Source organism: Erithacus rubecula, assembly GCF_903797595.1.
Source record: "Erithacus rubecula genome assembly, chromosome: 6".
Classification (NCBI taxonomy): Eukaryota; Metazoa; Chordata; class Aves; order Passeriformes; family Muscicapidae; genus Erithacus; species Erithacus rubecula.
Genome location: NC_136688.1, coordinates 22,176,245 through 22,195,243, shown reverse-complemented (window position 1 = coordinate 22,195,243; position 18,999 = coordinate 22,176,245). Strand labels below are relative to the sequence as shown.

General features: G+C 39.7%; 1 long non-coding RNA gene across 1 annotated transcript in view; it reads left to right on the top strand.

Annotated features, from left to right (window-relative positions):
- Nucleotides 1–18,999, top strand: part of LOC306803776 — a 31,682-nt gene that overhangs the window by 8,809 nt on the left and 3,874 nt on the right. Inside the window, exon 2 of the long non-coding RNA XR_013774692.1 lies at nucleotides 16,199–16,373. This is a non-coding gene — a long non-coding RNA (uncharacterized lncRNA). The remainder of the gene's footprint in view (nucleotides 1–16,198; nucleotides 16,374–18,999) is intronic.

Below are 18,999 nucleotides of genomic sequence, written 5' to 3'. Positions count from 1 at the left end.
TATTATTCTTTTGTATTCTCTCACATCTTTGGAGAAACAGGAGTCCCTCATGTTTTAAGGGGACTGCAAACATGTACTTTGTTGACAAAGGAGGATTTTATTTTGTGACAGGCATTGGCATTTTTCTTACCTCTTCCTGGGAAACTGCTAACTCAGGTCACACTCAGTTGCCTGCATGCCCTAGTCATGGTTCTTCCTGAAAACTCTTGAGGATAAGAGCTTAGCTGTGGATACCTTTGCAGTGATGACTCAAGTTTTAGCTTTCATATAAAGTGTTAGCAAGTTCTCCTTACAGTTTAGTTAGACAATACAATCCTTTTCCAGCCCGAGAACCAAGCAGCTTCAGACCCCAAAAGGATACACCTTGTACTGCCCAGGGTGTATCCTCTGAAGACTTTTTAATAAATCCCTACTTTATTCCTTTAACACTGTCTAGCCTCTGTTCAAGGCAGCTTCTCAAGGCATCAGGAGTATTCATGGTCCAATTCAGGAAATGCTGCAGTGAGGAGCATAAACATCTCAGTAGTTTCTATTAATTTGACAGGAGCATATAATGCTTTCACTTGATCTACTTTCTGAGAGTTGCTGTGAACTAGATTGTTCTGATATTCTTTTACCTCATTCTATTAATGATGGGAGAGATCCTGTGCAACAGAAAATTTTTCTTCAGTGGAATTTAATCTTTCTTCTGTGGAGCTTCTCATGAAAGATGGAATTGAGTAGGGTTGTAAATCCATATCTACTCGACTTCTCATTGCAGTGCTGTGGATCTTGACTTTAGCATGTGATATAATGAGGGTAATTTCTTCTGCCTGAGCAAATTTATTCAAATCTGAGTTTTCTGAAACCAGTCAGCAGCAGATCCATAGAATTCACTGCTTTATAAGATCATCTAAATATTTTCACCTTGCAAGGAGCATCTAAAGACAAGGCCATATTTTGCCTTTCCAAAGCTATCTCTGAAGCCCTCTTTGTTGCAGTTACAGACTCACAAGTACACTATTCTTGATATTTTTCTCTCTCTTAATACCTCGGTGTTCCTGGAAAGCATATGTTTCTTGAAAGATGTTTGAAAAATTTCTTCTGCATGAAGGAGGAATACAATTCTTAGAAGAGATTACCAATTTAAACCTTTGACTATGTTCACTTTGCACAGGCTAGGCACAGCATGGAAATGCTCATTCCAGAATGCTCAAATGTTGAAAGACCTCTTCTAAGTTAACCTGCTTGTGGTGACAAACCACCTGAGTGACATGCAAGGACATCCCTGAGTCCTCCCTAACAGCATGCCAGATCCATGATTGTGAGGAATAAGCTCACATCTTTCCTTGTACTAGCATAGCTCTTGATGTGAAACATGCAGCTAACTTGGAGGTCAAGCAAGAGAAGATGTTCAGAGGGATTCTGTTGCCCCTTCTCACTCATCTAAAAATCACATATTCAATCTCTAACCATACATGTTATGTGCAGGAGTGTGGAATTAAATAAGGCCTTTTAGCACTTAAGAAATAGAAATTAATTAATTTCATTAATAAAATGAAAAAGAACAAGAGGGAATTAACCAGGTTTTGGGAGGGTGGGAAATTTTCTTTGATATTTCAATATGACCAATGATGTGCTGCAGTCAGTGTCCTTCTGACTGAACTGAAATGAGCTCTTCCTGGCAACATTTTAAATCAATGAATGTGCTCTGTGAGCATGATGCATACCTGCACTCTTAAGCATATTATTGTCTTGTGATAAGAAAGTGTGGAAAACCTCCTTAAAACCCAGACAATCTCAAATCCAAGACCCTGTCCTAAAGGCTGAACTGGCTGTAGTAACAGCTCTTGTTCTCCTCTTCTCTTCTTTTGCCCTCTCCAACAGGAGCTCCAATGCACATGTGAGGAGCTCTGTGTGTGGGTGTTATGTGGTTGTGTAGCTCAGACTCTAAACAGTGGAGTTGAGTCTCTGAAGCCATTAATCTTTCCCTGGAGCTAAATTCATGATATATTTTTTGTTTTGGAAATCGTAGTGTAAACTAAAAGGCTCAAGCAAAGCTGAGGAGAAAAATATAAAAATAGAGAGGAGGCATTTGCAGGGCAAAGACTGAAAAACAGTTTAATCAGACTGAAGGAGACTTTGTATTCAGTGCTGCATACAGTTAATAAGATATAGCTGTATGCCTTGCTGTACTGGGACTTCATTGCTCTGTGTGTGGGTTGCTATTGTGTTTAAAAAATAGGGGAGGCGTGGGGAAAGGCAACAAGGATCTAGAGGCCACCCCCAGAGAGGACACCAGACCTACCTGACTCTTTCTCAACTTTGTAGATGAAAGTTAAAAAAAGCAGATGAAAGATGCAGCTCTGTTAGTGTGGTGCAGAGAACCCTGCAGGTCCCTGTGCAGTGATGCTCTCTGGTGCTGTGACAGCCCCTGCCTGCCATGAGGACCTTTATTCAGATTAAGAGATTATTGAGTGGTGGGCAGTTCAGCTCAGGTTATCGCAAATGCAACAAATCTTGGAGCTTCTTAGCTCTAGACAAACGAACTTCTTATTATTATTGGTGGTGCTGCCTGAATTCAATTTCAAAGCTTAATGGGTTTTAGATGTATGTACCAGCTGGATTTCAGACAGAAAGGCAAACATCAGAAGTGGAGAGGCTGTAATGTACTGATGTCTTAACGGTGTGTAGGGCAGCAACACCCTCTGCCAAGTGAGATCCTGTAGCTTCATCACTACTGTAACATGGCTATTTGTAAATTAAGTTGCACTCTCGGTGAGAGACTAGTCTCAGGGGTTTGTTTTTACTTTTTAACTCTTGGCCCAACTTGAAATGTAAATGTAGAATATCAGGGGTTTGGAGTTCAGCTGATTGAGCTCTCTCAGCACCACAGTTTGGTCTCAGTTGTTGCTGTTTGATTAGGAACAGTGAATAATGCAGCAATACACACATGACTTCTTCAGAGCAGCAAGAAGAAGAGATTTATTGAAAAGCTATCACACTTATATGAGATAGATTGTACAAAGCAAAATAGAAAATACTCATTGGCTCAAGAAGGCAATACTTCTTTGAAAACATACTTTTTGCCAAACATCACGTTTCTTGCAGGTGTTTAATCATTGTTATAATTCCTTGTCCTTGAGCAGCCTGAGAAACCCAAGGCTCCAAGGCTGCTTTTTCCCTGGTTCCCAGCAGTATCCAAGGACATCAGTAGTTAGACAGCTCCTCCAAAGGGGTGCCCTGTAACTGTGGCATCTCCCTTTTATCTTATACTTGCTTGGGAGAGAAGGGGAGTAGGAGATGTTGTGCAAGATTTCTGGGCAGAGAAGAAACAGGACCCTAAGATGGCTAAGGTCATCTGTTACTGAGGCAGAGTGTTCAAACAAATGTAAATTTATGTTGAACTCATCCAAAATGGAATAGCTGATCTTATTTGAAAAAAATCAAAGTCTTTATGCTTTGTATCAGGTTGGCTCAATTTTTTTTGTTTAAGCATTACTGAAAGAAAGTTATAGATCTGTGTACCTTTCAAAATGTTCCTGCAGAAAATTTCCCTGAAGAAATACTTTTTTATACTGAGAAATTCTTCAGCCTGCTCTGTCACTCAAACCTAGCAACCTCAGCGCCCTGTAAAAGTAGTCAATTTCTAAGATCAACAAAGTCTAAATATATAATTAGATAAGTGGTAGGGGCTAAAAAGAGCCACAAAGCAAAGAAATTAATCTGGTAGTTGTCAGATAAACAAAGCACTTCCACTTGAAATTTCATGTTGTTTTTACAAATTTCTACATTTGATGTCTGTGGTGGGTTGACCCTGGGTGGATGCCAGGTGCCCACCAAAGCCACTCTATCACACCTATGCCCATCTGGGCAGGGGAGAGAAAATAGAATAAAAGGCTTGTGGGTTGAGACAAGGGCAGGGAGAAATCACTCAGCAATTACCATCACTGGCAAAACTGACTCAGCTTGGGGAATTCAATTGAATTTATTACCAGTCAAAGCAGAATGGGATGGTGAGAAGCAAACCCAAATCTTAAACGTTTCCCCCACCCCTCCCTTCTTTCCATTCTTAATCTTATTTCTGATTTGTTGCCTTTGCCCTCCTAGTAGCACAGGAGGGTGGGGAATAGGGATTATGGCCAGTCCATCACACCTTGTCTCTGCCACTCCTTCCTCCTCAGGGGTCCCTCCCAAGGGATGCAGTTCTTCATTAACTGCCCCAGTGTGACTCCTCCATGGGGTCACCAGTCTGCCAGCAAACCTGCCCCACCATGGGCTGCTTTCCCCAGGGGTTCAGAGATCCTGCCAGGAGCCTGCTCCAGCTCAGGCTTCCTATGGGTTCCTTTGGGCATCCACCAGCTTCAGTGTGGGGCTCCTCCAGGGGATCCAGCAGGTGGATCTCTGCTCCACTGTGGATCCCATGGGCTGCAGGGGCACAGCTGCTGCACCATGGGTTGCAGGGGAATCTCTGCTCTTTCTGCCTTTTTCACAAACCATGGTGTCTGCAGGGCTGTTCATCTCACACATTCTCCCTTCTCTCTGGCTGCAGTTTGGCTCTGAACAATGATGTTTTTTCCTTGAATGTTTTATCCCAGAGGTGCCACTGCTGTCACTGATGGGCTCAGCCCCGAAGCAGGTCCAGGAGCCAGCTGGTGTTGGCTGTGCTTGACACAGGGAAAGCTTCTGGCAGCTTCTCACAGAAGCCACCCCTGTAGCTCCCCCCTTCCCAAAATACAATGCCAAAGCTTTTGGGCCTGAATCAAACCCAAAACTCTCCAAAGCTTGCTCACAAGCAAAGCAGAGATGGAAATACTGAAGGAAAAGGCAGAGCAAGCCCGTGCACCTCTGATTGAGGAGTCTGGGTTGACCAACATCTTGGAGAGGTCTGTGCCTAGGTCAGGTGTAGGTCAGCATGTCCCATACAAGCACCCCAAGCAGCCTCTGGGTAGTATAGCCAGTGGAGGCTGAAGGGCAGCACAGAGGAACAAGCTGAAGTGCTCTTCTCATGCTGGGATGAACTGGCCTTACAGAGACCTGTGAATGGTAATACTGCCTAGAAGGCTGAAACTGCAACTATTTTGATTTGATGTAGCTGAGTGAAATAGATTGTGGAAGACATCTGCTTTGGAAATGTATCTGGCACAATAAATAACATTTACATGACTCTTCCAGGGAATACCGCTGTGACATTTACTGTTGTTTGTTGGGGTTTTTTTAACCTGTATCCTTACTTAACCTTTTTTGAGTCTGAGATATCAGCTGCCTCAGAGAGATAGCTGATACTTGCCTTTCCTCCTCTGAGCAGTGGTTTTATTTTTATCACGAGTGCTACAGAAGACATATGGCATTTCACAGACACTTCCAGATAGTTACTCAGAGGGATTTATAATTTGATCCCTGATCCTACACTGAGTTTTTCAAAAACCATCCATTGAGTCTTGCAGAGCCATGGCAAAGAGAATAAAGTGCCCTGAGGTTTTAGGGTTTAAGTACATGTAGTACAACAAGGGAAAACAAGAATAGGAAATACATCCCATGCTTTTACCCCCACCAAAGGACCTGAGCAGATAAGAAAAACAGTAGTAAGTGTGTATGAAATGCTTATTGTTATCTTGGTGTCTTTTTACTCCTTTGTTTAAACAGAATGCATATGTAACATAAATTAATTAATTTGTAGACTAAAATGTGGAAAGAGTGAGATAAAGAGCCTTGTGAAGATGAACAGTAGAAAGCAGATTTCCAAGAATAAAGAGGAATGAGAATCCAAAGTTTTGGGGTTGGGTTAGCTGCAGAATGCTATTCCCTGCTTTCTTAGCATCTTTGGAACTATTGTTTTGTTCCTCCCTTGAAAACTTCTGGTCAGCTCTTTTCCTAGCTTTTCCATTCTGTGTTTGCTAGAGTGTATGCCCTTACCTGTCAGTGACTTGTTAAAACAAAACTATCCTCTGTGAGGCTTTGATGTCATTACCATTGAGAAAAACCCTCAGCACAAGAGAAGAGCCCATCAACCTCAATGCACATTCCCAAGAGTTATTGATATAAACAGCCACCTGACATCCTTAAGATTTCTTAGACCTTTATAGCCTTTCCATCTTCTCTAGTTTCATGTTTCCCATTAATATCAGCTTCTTTGTGCTGCTGCTTGACTATGTGTGACCTTCCTATGCTACTTCGATCTCTTCTGAGCAGAAATTCTCCTTCTGCAAAAGGCTGATATTCAAATCACTGCCAAGTGACAATGATGACAGCTTGATGTCATCATAACAGCAAAGTGAACCCTTTCATATATCTTTGTATGCTTGATATGGGCATGAGCAGCATACACACTCAGCTATTGCTGTTAATGTGGTAAAGGCATGTTAAATTAGAGAATAGGAATCCTTTTTGTGATAGTGATTTTGGTTTTCATGCTTGAAATTGCACAGCATGTTGGTTTAACTCTCACCAATCTTTCTTCTCTTCTGTCCATTTACACAAACCTACTCCTGGCAAATAATTTTGTGGGGATTTAAGTCACTTCAGGATTTTCTCTCCTTTCTCCCATTACTCTTTCCCTTCCTTTCCATGCCTTTCCTTTCATTATTTCAGTAAATGACAATATCGTGTGAGGATTTGTCGTCAGTGAAGAACCAAAGGTGGTCAATGAGCATAGACTGTGCTAGGATGGAATCATACCAAGAGAACATGTGCTTATATTTCTAAGATTTGTAGTTAGATGTCTGAGGTTTAGTAGCCCTTCTGTCATGTGGTGCATCTGAATCTTTGAGAGAATTAGGGGAAAGATGTATATAGGAAAATTCCTTTATTTGTAAGCTTCAAACTTCCTCCAGGTCAGCAGTGCAGAAAACCTGCTGGTTTTACAGCTTGTACAGGATAAAGATCACACCCTGTCTTGCTCTTTGACTGGGATTAGATTTGTCATGAGTAGCATCCCTGGCCTCTTTTAAAAGCTGGGCTAAATGTCAATGGACATGTAAAATGAATGGTATTCTTTTTATCTTTATGTCTGTTTCTCTGTCTACAAATTGCCTTTTTATTTGCAATCGTACCACAAATAGCTCTTGTATTTCTTGCTGTGCATGAGTCAAAGAAGGCAGATCCTAGAACTCCCTACCCAGATCTTTGGGCAGTATTTATTTGGGAGGAATGGTCAGAGAGAAGGATGTTTTGTTAATAGTTTAGTCTGTAATCTGGTCCCTACTTATTCTAAGGTGCATCAGTCACACATGAGCAAATGCAGAGAAAAATCTTTCAGTTATCCTGATTGTTAGATTGATTATCTCTCAACAACTCCTGAGTCATTAGGGCAGTGGTTGCTGTGTTTGGAACAAGCAGTGAGGGGAAGGCTGATGACATGTAGCAGCATTTGCAGAAAAAGCAGTGGCAAGTGACATCATGGGTATCTTCCCTAAGCATAAACAGACAGGATTGCTTGTGCTGTGATTAAAACTGGCTGTTTCTCCTGTATCCTTTCCCTTCTCCTGCTTCTCCCTGCAGTTTCCTTGAAAAAAATATTCTGTTCATAATAAATAAAAATTTCTGGAGATGTATCAGCTCATTTTCAAAACTAGGATGAATTATAAAGGAGGGTTTGAGACAATTGACTGGAATAATTGCTTGAGTTTTGCATTCTCAATGCATATGTCTTCACTAATTTAGAGAAATTTCCTCCACCATCCACCACTTTTCCTCTCCTTTTTAAAGGTATTGTCCACTTTAAACATCTCAAAAATGGCCTTGCAATGGCAAGAAAATTTTCCTCGGATCTGGTTGAAACTGGAAATCCTGCAAGAATGTGATGTGTGACGTAGACTACCTAATGCTCTCGTGGGATGTGATGTTTTCAAGCTGCTTGTTCTGTGTGCAGCTAATCCATTTCCATTGGCATCATGGCTGCAGATTAAGCAGGGTCCATCTGTGCGCACATGTTACCTTTTATAGGGCAGAAATAGTCCTGTGGGACTGACAACCTTCTCATTTGCTGCTCTGGCCTATAAAACTCTGAGTCACAAACCCATGTGAATGGATGTTGCTCATTTGGAAGACTCAGTTTTTATGGAAGTTAATGGAAACTGTATTTAAAAAAAACCCATACTTTTATTTCTTTTGTGGTGAAGCATCCTATATCATTAGCTTTCAACCTGTATTAGTCCAATAAAGGCAATTAGTTTTCCCCATGGCAGAAAGCCTGTTCTGTATTTGGCAACTGCCCTTGGAGCATATCCTTGGAGCAGATGGCTGTTTGCCTGCCAAATAAGATACAAATTAGATTTCCAGATGATTGAGTGACGGTGGCAGGAAAGCAGCCATTCATCTTAACTCCTCCTCTCTTGCAAATCCAGTTAATCAGTGAGAACATAACCACTCACTGCTGGGGCATGAGTTCTGCAGGGAAAACCTGTGTGTGCATGGGCCCCACAGGGACAACATGGGAAAAGTTAAAAGGAAATGTTTTGCTCTCTTAAATATTTATTTATAATGAATAACAAATTCGTCTTCTACACAAGTGAATTGCCAAGTCTTATGTAGTCCATAAAGAAGGCAATAAATTATTATCAATGGTCCCCATATGTGTCTCCATCAAAGTCCTGCACTGTCTTGTAGCTAGGCTGAGCTCCCATGCAGCAGGAGGACAAGTGTGGAGCTGTGTTGTGTGGCAGATCTAATTATGATCAGTTTTTAGGTTCAAACACCAACTCCCCATTAGCTGCATTTGTGTATCTATCAAACAGGAGTGCACTCTGCTTGGCCCAGGAGGACAGGCAGCAGCAGAAACTTGTGTTTCTCTCATGTATTGTTTCTTTCTGTGTTTAAAATCAGGCACAATATTTGAACATGGTTGTTTCAATACAGTCAAAGATAAGCAGGTGATTGCTGACAGGTAAAGGTGACAGCTGGACAAAGCACTTTAGTTCTGTTCCAAAACCCTTGGAAACAGCCACAGTCTCACCATGCACCTATAAAGTGGAGCCAAGTTACATTTGGAATCTCATGTTCTAGCTAGATAACTGGGGGAAAAAAAGCACAGTGAAAACAAAATAGTTTTGGAAAAAGACTTGAGGGAATAAAAAGAAATATTTCTTTCATGGAGAAAAAATAAATTCACTAGGACCACTAGTATGCTCGGCTACAAAAATGTGTTTCCCATAAAGTTAACAGTTATGCTGGTACAATTGTGAGGGGAGTCTGGCTTAGCACAGAAGTCAGGGACCAGACCTGCAGCTGATGCAAGTACATGTGGTCTCTACTGTAGCCCAGGAGGCAATACTTATCTGCAAAAATGTAGAGCTGGCTTGAGGAAAACTACAGTCTAGGGATTTCTGCTCTTTCCTATTCCACTTGCTCTTCTGTAGCATGCAGGTTTCTCTATATCTTTGTCTTCTCTTCCTTTCATATAAATATTATGGGAAGATTTGTAAACCTGAAGTAATTTAATTAGTCTAAATTTTAATAATATTTTCTCTGGGAGATAAATATTTCTACTTGGTGTATCAATAGATGTAAAATCAACTACATTAATGTTGCCGTGAGGCAAAAAGTAAAATATTTGTCGTAGCTGTATTTTCAGATTGTTGTAAATGCATTGTTTCTGCAGCTGTCCTCCAACCTAAAGAGACTTACTTAAAGAAATACATACAGTTATTTAATTTTTAAAGAAATGTTGAAAGTATGAAGGCAGGGTTAGCACAAGGTTTTTTAAGCAGGGTCAGCAACACTCAGGTTTGCCATCCTGAGGGCAGCTGGGGAGGGGGGTGCTGAGGCTGGAGAGAGGCAGGGAGGACTCAGCTGTGCTTAGGGTGGATGCAGGATCTGGTCACAGGGAAGGACAGCTGCAAGACCACAGGAGTTTTTCTCAGGAGACAGAGTTATGAGATTGCAGCATCTAGGAATCAGCAAAGCCCGTGGCAGAGGAGTTGGAATGAGATGATCTTCAAGGTTCATTCCAACCCAAACTGTTCAATGATTTTATTGATAAGTCAAATGTTTATAGTGGCTAGCATGGAGTTTGATGAGGAGGAGCAAACAGGAAGGTCTGTGAGGTCTGCCGTGTGGGGTTCTTTCCTCTCACTTTCTGCCTCCCTGCAAAGCAGGATGGTATGATGAAGGTCCAAAGAGGATCTTGGAGAATCAACCAGGTTTTCTTCTCCTGCTGGTGCTCAGGATGGGGATACAAATGGGGCAGCAACAGTGCCTACCACCCCTGTGGTTTACCTTAAACATCCCTCAAGAAAAGCAGAGCAGTGTCAGCAAGAGACCTGTTGTGACAGGCACAGAATAATCCCACAGTGTCTGGGCAGGGTGTCTTGCCACCCCAGGCCACATCATATTTTCTGAGTATAGGTTCTCTGGAGGAAACTTCAAAGTTTGGCTGTGTTCTGAAAAGAAGCTAGAAGGGCTTTAAAGTTTCCATGTCTCTTATTCCTCAAAAAATGTGCTCAGTTTAGAAGTAAAAGAAGGTTATTGTCCTGCTGTTTCTTTGAATGTTCACGCTGAACCTTTTCTCTGGCTTCCACCTGTTACAAAGGCATACTGCCCTAGATTTAGACCCTTTAAAGATATGTGTACATTGGTTGAACAGCTATGAGGTTTTCTCCTAGTTCCATCTAATTTTTGTTTATGTTAAGAGCTCAAAGTAGACAAAGTGGTTACCAGTTCAGGTGCATTTAGCTAGCTGTGTGAAATTCACAGGTTCCTCAGTGTTAATTTTCAATAATTCTTCTGTGGAAAACATATATTGCCTTCAATGCACTAGTGATTTAGAAGGAACTTTAAAACTGTGATACTCTGAAAAGTCACTTTTTTTTTGCCAGTAAAAGCAACAGCAGTGTTACACCAGTGTCACTCCATTGCCTGAAAGCAAAGAGCCATATTGATTTAGTGGGAAAAAGAACCCACTTTAATTTACCTCCCTTAGTTGTATTGGCTTTGAATTGGTATCACAATAGAAGCCAGTGGTAGCCTTAAATGAATAAGCCTAAAAATCACTAAAATCAGTGCACTAAAATCAATAAGCTTAATAGTCACTACACAAAGAAAATACATCTAAAAGCTAAGCCTGTGTCCTCAGAGAATCATGTTCAGCTTGGAAATATTGGTAGATATTTTTCCTATTTTGGTTAATAAGAGGTTATTTGGTTTTGGTTTTATTTAGCTGATGGACAAACTGAGGCATAAACAGTAGAAGACACATCTGTTGCAGTGCATTGTCTGTGGCACAGGTTGTACTTGAATAAAATCTTCTGAAATTTTTATTTTTACCTTGCTATCGCATCTCTAGCATCTAAGTCCTGAAATAGGAAATGCCCTTGTATATGCATTAGCATGTGCATTTCTATCCACTGCCAATAAAATCTGTCTTGAGAGCAGAATGCAGGCAATAGGTAGACAGGAAAAGGAAATTTTTCAGCAGAGCTACTCTTCAGAAATCCTGCAGAACCTTTAATCTCCCATGAACTTTATTTATTTATTCATTCATTCATTCACTCTTTCATTTTAACTCTCCCTCCTATTTGAGGCAAGAATGTAAATGACACACTTGGAAAGCCTGACGTGGTGAATTGGTGCTATGTACAAAACTCATATATTCAGAGGTGGTGGATGTTCTGTAGTGGAACAGACCCTGCTGCCCTCCCTGTAGAGGAGTCTATCACATAAAACAAATGAGAGGTGAATGGCAAATGTTTTTTAAAGTAACTTTTTCTTTCTCTTTGTTATGAGTCAAGTGAGTATGATTTACTAAATGGTTCTAGGACATCCTGTGCCTCCTTGGGACTAAGGACCTGATACACTTAGACTAAATGCTGGAGTTTATCCACAACTGTTTGTGCTCATGAATCAGAGCTTCATTGCTCACCTAACCCTTCAATTACTTTCTCTCCAGCAGCAGATTTTTCATGTCAGTGCTGAGCTTTCCTTCCAGGCTCCCTCCCTCCTCTCTGCCCCATTTATTAACCCTTATTAGAATGAATCTGCCTTGGTGGAGCTGTTCTGGCCAATGTATTCATACCTCAAGCAGGCTCAGAACTATTTTAATTACTCTCCTTTTGGTAATTATTGCCTCTGTCTTCAGACTATTTAATCTTCTTTCCCCACCTTGAAAGCATTTGAAAGAGGTTTTGCAATTTTGCAATGTCAGATAGAATTTTGCTGATCAAGTAATATAATTTCAACTCCCCTTCACTTTCTCTCTTCAGTTTTCAATGAAACTTTAAATTTTGTATTACAGCAAAATTGCCCAACAGTTCACAGTATCCATCACTTCTACCTATTTACAAAAGTTAGGCCTCTGTCATCTTAATAGGGAACAATAAGAAAGGACAAGATAGTAAGCACAACTCAGCAGAAGTTTATCATTAAAATTAAAGTCTAAATGATATAGAAATATTTTTATTATGTTTCACAGCCACTGTACTTTAAAACCCCCCTAAACTAACAAATAAGCAAAAGCCCAGCACACATACCCTTACCCCCCTTGGCCCCTCTCCACTTTCAAAATTTTCACTGCTGAATCAAAATCTGAAAATAGTTTTAGAAAAGGTGTTTTTGTTTAATTTCAGTTAACATTGAATCAAATGAGACTAGATAGATAATTGGAGAGAATTGCAGACTGACAAAATCTGGAGTAGATGCCATAAATAATCTTAACTGTTGTGCTGCCTGTCTTCATGTGGTGTGAATTGTATATAAGTATTCCATTATAAACATCTTGGCACAGTTAATCATGTAATCAGAATTATGTCTAAGCTATGATGCTACTTGTTGCATTTTTATGGTTAGGAAGAGAGAAACAATGATTTGTTGTAAGTAGATTATGGTTAAAATGGGGAGTAAATGTTTGCAGAGATGCCCTTATGTGATTGATGGGGAAACTGCACCACATTTTCAGTTTCTTGCAGGACTGGGACTTACAAAACTGTAATAATAGATGTGCTGTAAATTATTTTCTTCAGAGCTTAGTGTTTGCTTGATGACTCTCTGATCTGTGACCTACTATTAGTATTTCTTACAGGAGCCTAAATTAAAAACACCAGTTCAAGGAAAGAAAGAAACCTGTATAGCCTATTGAGCTGGGTATTTTATTGCTGTATCCATAATGTGCTGTAATTAAAAAGAGAAACAGTGGATTTGGGAAAAGTAGAGCAAAGAGAGAAGGCTTTGATTCATGTTGATGTTTCTGCTGCTTTCATTGCTAATTGTCAATCAATGAGAAACTGTAGCTGGTAGCTGTCTAAACCTGTTCTTAATTTTGAGGGAACAGGCTTGCATTGGGGATGGACAATCATATCTGGTTACTATTTTTAAATTTTTTGATCTTTCTTCAGTGTTTGTTGTTGCTGCTTCTCAGCTATAGGATACCAAGCTAGGTAAACCAAAAGCTTGAATCATGTACAAAAAAAGAAAGCAGCTAATCAATAAATGTTTTTCCTTGAACAGCAGTGGTCCCTGGTCCATATTGCTCTCTGTATAAGAGCATCCATTTCATGCTCTTTGAAGCCTCTAAACAGAGAAGGGAGTTCATCATGTTCTCAATGGTTTGTTTTCTTAAAATGTATTTTTCTTTAATTCAGCCATAAGTTTCTGGTTAAATGCTTCTCCTGAATGATACTGATACAAGGTCTACTTCCAGTTTGCACAAATTTTCACTCTGATTAATAATTTTAATTCTCTTTCTGGCATGATATAGATAATAGATGCTAGCAGCTACTCCAGTGGCACTGTTCCTCTCCAGCCCTTTTCCTGGCTTATACTGTTTCAGATTTTAGTACTGAAGTATTTGTGCTGTTTCTTTCAAAAGACTTTTTGTAGTCTTGGTCACTGTTGTTCTAATGCAGTTGCCTGTAGCTAGTTGTCTTAAAAGATAACTTTCTTCACCAAGAAATGCAAAGTTTGCACAGATTTGTTGCTCTTTATTGAATATTGAATACTTTATTTGTTTAGAGATGCAGTATCTCCAGAGGGCTAACAGCTGACCACAATTTGCAAATGGAAGAGGAGTGACTTTGGTTTTGCCCATATGAGTTGTAAGATTTGGACATCAGCAAATGTCACTGTGAATGGTATTTTCTCTGGTGTTTATTTATTTGGAACTTTTTCTATATTTTTATATTTCTTAGTTTTTGTTGTTGTTGTTTTTTGGGGTTTTTTTGGTGAATATCTTCAATTGTTATTGTTGTTCCATTTTTGTTTTGTGTGGTTCCTCCACACACAAAAAAAGTGAATTTTTACCTCAGTTACTCTGCTACAGAAAATCATACAGTTCCCATTGAAACACTTTTGGAAGTCAGTATAATCCCAGTGGCATTCAGAACAACTGATGTGTGCTAAATGGGATTGCAAAGAGAGCCACTCTTCATAAAACTCTACATGCCAAAATCCATTTAATGCTTCCTTTTAAGAGCCCCAGCTGAGAAAGCTCAGAGTTTTGTTAAGCTTGACAAAGTAACATCTCCACCCCAAGCAAATGCAACTAAGATAGGTGGGTTCTAACAACACTGTAGGGAAGAAAATTTTGATATGCTTAATACTTGCAAGTTTAAATGCTTGATTTCTTCAGAGTATACAGAAACTTGCACTCTGCCCTGCTGCCTGCAGGTTTGATGTGTTACTGCCCATACTTTTTGACCTCTACAGGAAAATTAAGTATCAGTATAATATATTAAATTGTATTAAGCTAAAAAGGACCATGTTTGTGTATCTTGTTCTCACCTGGTTGGCAGACAGGAGTTATGGTAGAAAATCACAAGGAAGTGGATAGCAAGGTTCCAGAAAATAAGAGAAGTATTGATTTGCAACAGCCTTTCCTGACTTTACATAATTTCTACAGGAAATCCCAGGCTGGAGGGATCCTAGTGACTAGAAATGGTGGCTGAAGTAAGAAGGTGTGGGATCAGGTCATGAGCAAATTGAAGCTGATAAGGAAATACAAGGATAGGAAGTGTCTGACTCAACCCAGAGATGGAAGCCAGGAGATCTTATCCGAATTATCATTAGACTCAGTTTCTGTACACGATTTTGTAAAAAGATCCTTTGTGTTAAGCTAAAATCCAAAATGTAAGGATCCTTTAGATCATTGAAAAAACTGTCTTTGAATGGAAGCTGAAGTTTTGCTCATGTGACATTACAGGTTGCTGAAGCTTTGCTCAGGCGACATTACAGGTTCCCACAGAAAGAGGTTTAAATATGATGTGTATGTCATCTTGCTATTCCCCTGCCTCTGCAGAACATGGCTGCTCTAGTGCTCACATTTCTTGTGCTTTCACTGTCCTCTTTTCCCTTTGAGTAACACTCATTGACCACAGTGTTCTGTCTGCTTTCATATTTTCATGGCATGCTAGGCATTACTTCCAAGAACGTTTATCAGTCTCCTTATACTCCTTCTTTTCAGAGGGATTTTGTTCTTCTTTCTTTAATGCAGGATGAACATCATAACATTTATTTGTGGTAGGCCTCATCACAGATTTGTGCTATCACATCCATGAACAGCTGGAAATGTATAAGTTATGGGTTCCTGCCAGCATTCATAAAATTGTGTTTGCACTTTATTTTTGCTGGCTCCTCATCCACAGAAACTAATTTAATAATTTTTATTGTTTCATTCATTTTGGAATTGCAGTATTAATCAAATATTGTAGTTGTCTCAACTGCACCTGTCTGTTCTTCTGTGCTCCTCCATTGGAACACTTGAATGAACAATGATATTACTTCTAACCAAAGAACAAAATATTTTTGCTTCCCATTTCTTCTTGTCTCCTGAATTTACACATTCGATATAGAAATCTACTCTTGTATTACTCATGGAAATCTTTATTATTGTTGATACACCATAGTCATGATCAAGCCCATGTTTTCTATTGATTGAAATTTCAAACTTTTGTTGGAAGTATATCCCACTCCCATTTAAAATTGGAGGACTGTCAATATCACTGTACAAAGCAGCTTGATTCCTTGTAAGGCTAAGTGCTTTGGACAGACCTCAGCAGGTTTCCCACCTCTGCAGAATGCACAGAGCATAAAGCATTTCCAGCTTTTTTTTTTTTTAAATAAGAATTTAGCACCATATATGAAAATTAATTTAATCAGTAAATTATATGCTTTTATGTGATCCTGGGTATATTTGAAGCTTGGTTAAGAGGCTCCCAAAGTAGTTGGAGTACTTTTGTTCCCTCATCCTATTCCTATTGTCACTAATATCTATAAATCTTAATTGAAATTACAGAGCTGAAGAACTGTGCTCGTCTGTACTCAGCTGGGATGAGAAGTGACTCTCTGGTCCTGAGCCAGCAAAGTAATCAACACTGTTTAACCACTTCTAATTGCACAGGATTGGTGCTTTAAAGTTTGAAATAAGGTTGTTGTACTTCAAAGTGAAAGTTAAATACAGGTAAGGGGCTGTGGGAGTTTGAGAGAGTGTGATGGAGTGGAAAAGTTCACTGATCACAACTGTGATACTCCATGTGTGTCTCTGAATACTAACCCATCAATAGGCAAAGTGCTTCTTATTTAAATGCTTATTTCTTCTGACTATATAGTAATTAAGAACTTATTTTTGAAGTTAACTCTTGTAAAAGGATACATCTAAAACGAGGAGCTATGTATTTATCACAGGGTTGCACAATGTAGATGTAGATGCCAGAGAACTAGAGAAAGTACTTGGTACCTAGTTAATCTGTAATCTTGTGGTGTAGAAATGATGCTATGTTTTATTAAACCTCTTGTTGACAAGTTTGGGTACTGGGGTATCATGGCCAAGATGAATAGTGAAATGTAGGGTTAGGATTTTCTGCAGAAATTGTTCTGTTCCAACACAGAAGGAAAAATATCTGACTGACCCTCACAGGAAATTTGACCTATTCTCTAGATGTGATTTCAGCTGTGCCTTTGTAGCACTTTCTCTCATGCCTCCACATTCCCCTTACAGTGATTTATCTGTCTACAGCAGCAGTGTGGGATATGATCTTGCTAATCTGGTGTTGAAACTCCCCTCTAATTCTTCACTGCATAACTCAGATGTCATTGCATGTGTCCATGTGTGTGCTGGGGAGGGGGGCAGTCCTGTGAAGAATTATTCTGCCCTAGTTTTTTGCTTTTATCTAAGATTTTGGGTCACAAATGCTTTTTGGTCCCTTAGAGCTCAATTTAATTCTTACAGCAAATACTGTCTCTGAGGTATTTGCATCTGTTGCCATCTCTGAGTCTGAGTGCAATGAGGTTTGTTTCTTGTGTTGCAGCCCAGTTTGAGCTCTTGCTGGAGCACTCTGTGGGCTCTGCTGACAGAAGGTGCCCTTCTCCTGCCCCTGATTCATCACACACTGGGGTTACTTCCCTCCCTCCTCTGCTGTGCTCTGAGGGCTTTAGCAAGCTCCTGCCATCTTCCTGAGGGGACAGGGCTCTAGGGACAGACATGCTGGACTGATGGCAAGAGAGAGAGAGGAGGCTTTTAGATATTGTGTGCTACCTGTCAAAGAAGGAAACCACCAGGATGTTATAGTAAGGAAGAGTCTCCACAGACCTGACAGCTGAACTTCTGAACGAGCTGTAAAGTGCTTTTTAGCTCCTCTGTGCATTGGAATTTAAAATGGTAACTGCTCATGAAGATGAGCACTCTCTCTCTGCCTTCTGCTGACTTCAGAAGGTGTGGGGAAAATGCACTTGTCAGCCTTTACTTCAAGGAATTGGGACACTTGGGTTTAAGCAGCTCAGAGACTCTGCTTCTTTATAAAAAAACATACAAAAAAATCTCATTCACTCTTCCATGGAGATCATACAATTTTGAAAGAGATTCCAGAATTTAAGTGATCAGTCTCAGGGCTCCTTGGCAAAGTCGATGCATCTAGATTGTTCTGGTGGATGGTCCATAATTCTGTGTAAAATACTGCACAGTGTTCCCCTGTGAAAACCTCAGCATGGGCACAGAGAGGGGCCCAGTGAAACAACAGTGTCAGTGCAGAGATCAGACCAGAATGAGAAGGGAAGGTGCTTACAGGATCCAATTGGTAAGACAATACCATTATTCCAGTCCCATTTAACCACAGAATATAACCACAAGGTATGAGCAGTGATTATAGCACGTGAACATCTATCAAATTTGAGAATTTTTGGTGCTCCTTGCTCAGATAAAAGGTATTTTGGGTTTGGGCTTTTTGTTGTCATTGTTGCTTTTTTTTTTTTGTTTTCTGAAAATAAAACCTGTAGCATGATTTTACTTAAAATAAGTAACAATGACTAAATAATAATTGAAAGTAATTACTAAATTTCAAGAGAGAGTATTCTTTTATGTATTAATTGTGCATCTTATGAATGCTTATAAATCAAAGGAAAGATTACTTTCACACATACTCACTTGGAACGACAGTCTTATAAGGCTATAGGATTAATTCTTCATTACTTCTTACAGTAGATGTGTAAATGCATAGTGGAGAACTGTATGAAAAAAAATGTAGGTTAAGAATGGTGGTAGTATTCCTGAAGTCATACATTATTTATTAAGTGCTGTTTCTTGAATTCTGATTTGGTGTCAGCCACAATAGATGTATAGAAAATGGACCTGCATAGTCAGGCAATTGTCTCTGCACTTGTCCTAAATTCTTATTTGCCTAAAATATTTTTTCTTAGAGACAGCAAAGCATTTCAGTTGGGTTACTCCTCTAAGTTTATGCTCTTGTGGACCCAATTTCTCCTGTTGAGTAAGGATTTTCTTTAGGGGAGGAGTTGAGCTGTACAAAGTTGCACAAAGTCTTTGGTTGTACTTTGTTTCTATGTTCAGAAAATTATTTAATTTCTATGTTCAGGAAATTATTCAAATTAGCCATTACCTTTCATCCTTCTTTTCTGAAGACTTTCTGATTTCATTTTATAACTTTTCCTCTGAATCTGCCTTCTGATGCCTAAGGAAAAAATACAGTATTGCAACCATTCTGTGCCCTCTCTGTCCCTGTAGTCAGGATCATTTCCTTAGTTACCCTTAAAATACACTCCATGCTTTATCTGGGCCTGACAGAATTTACTTTACTTTTTATT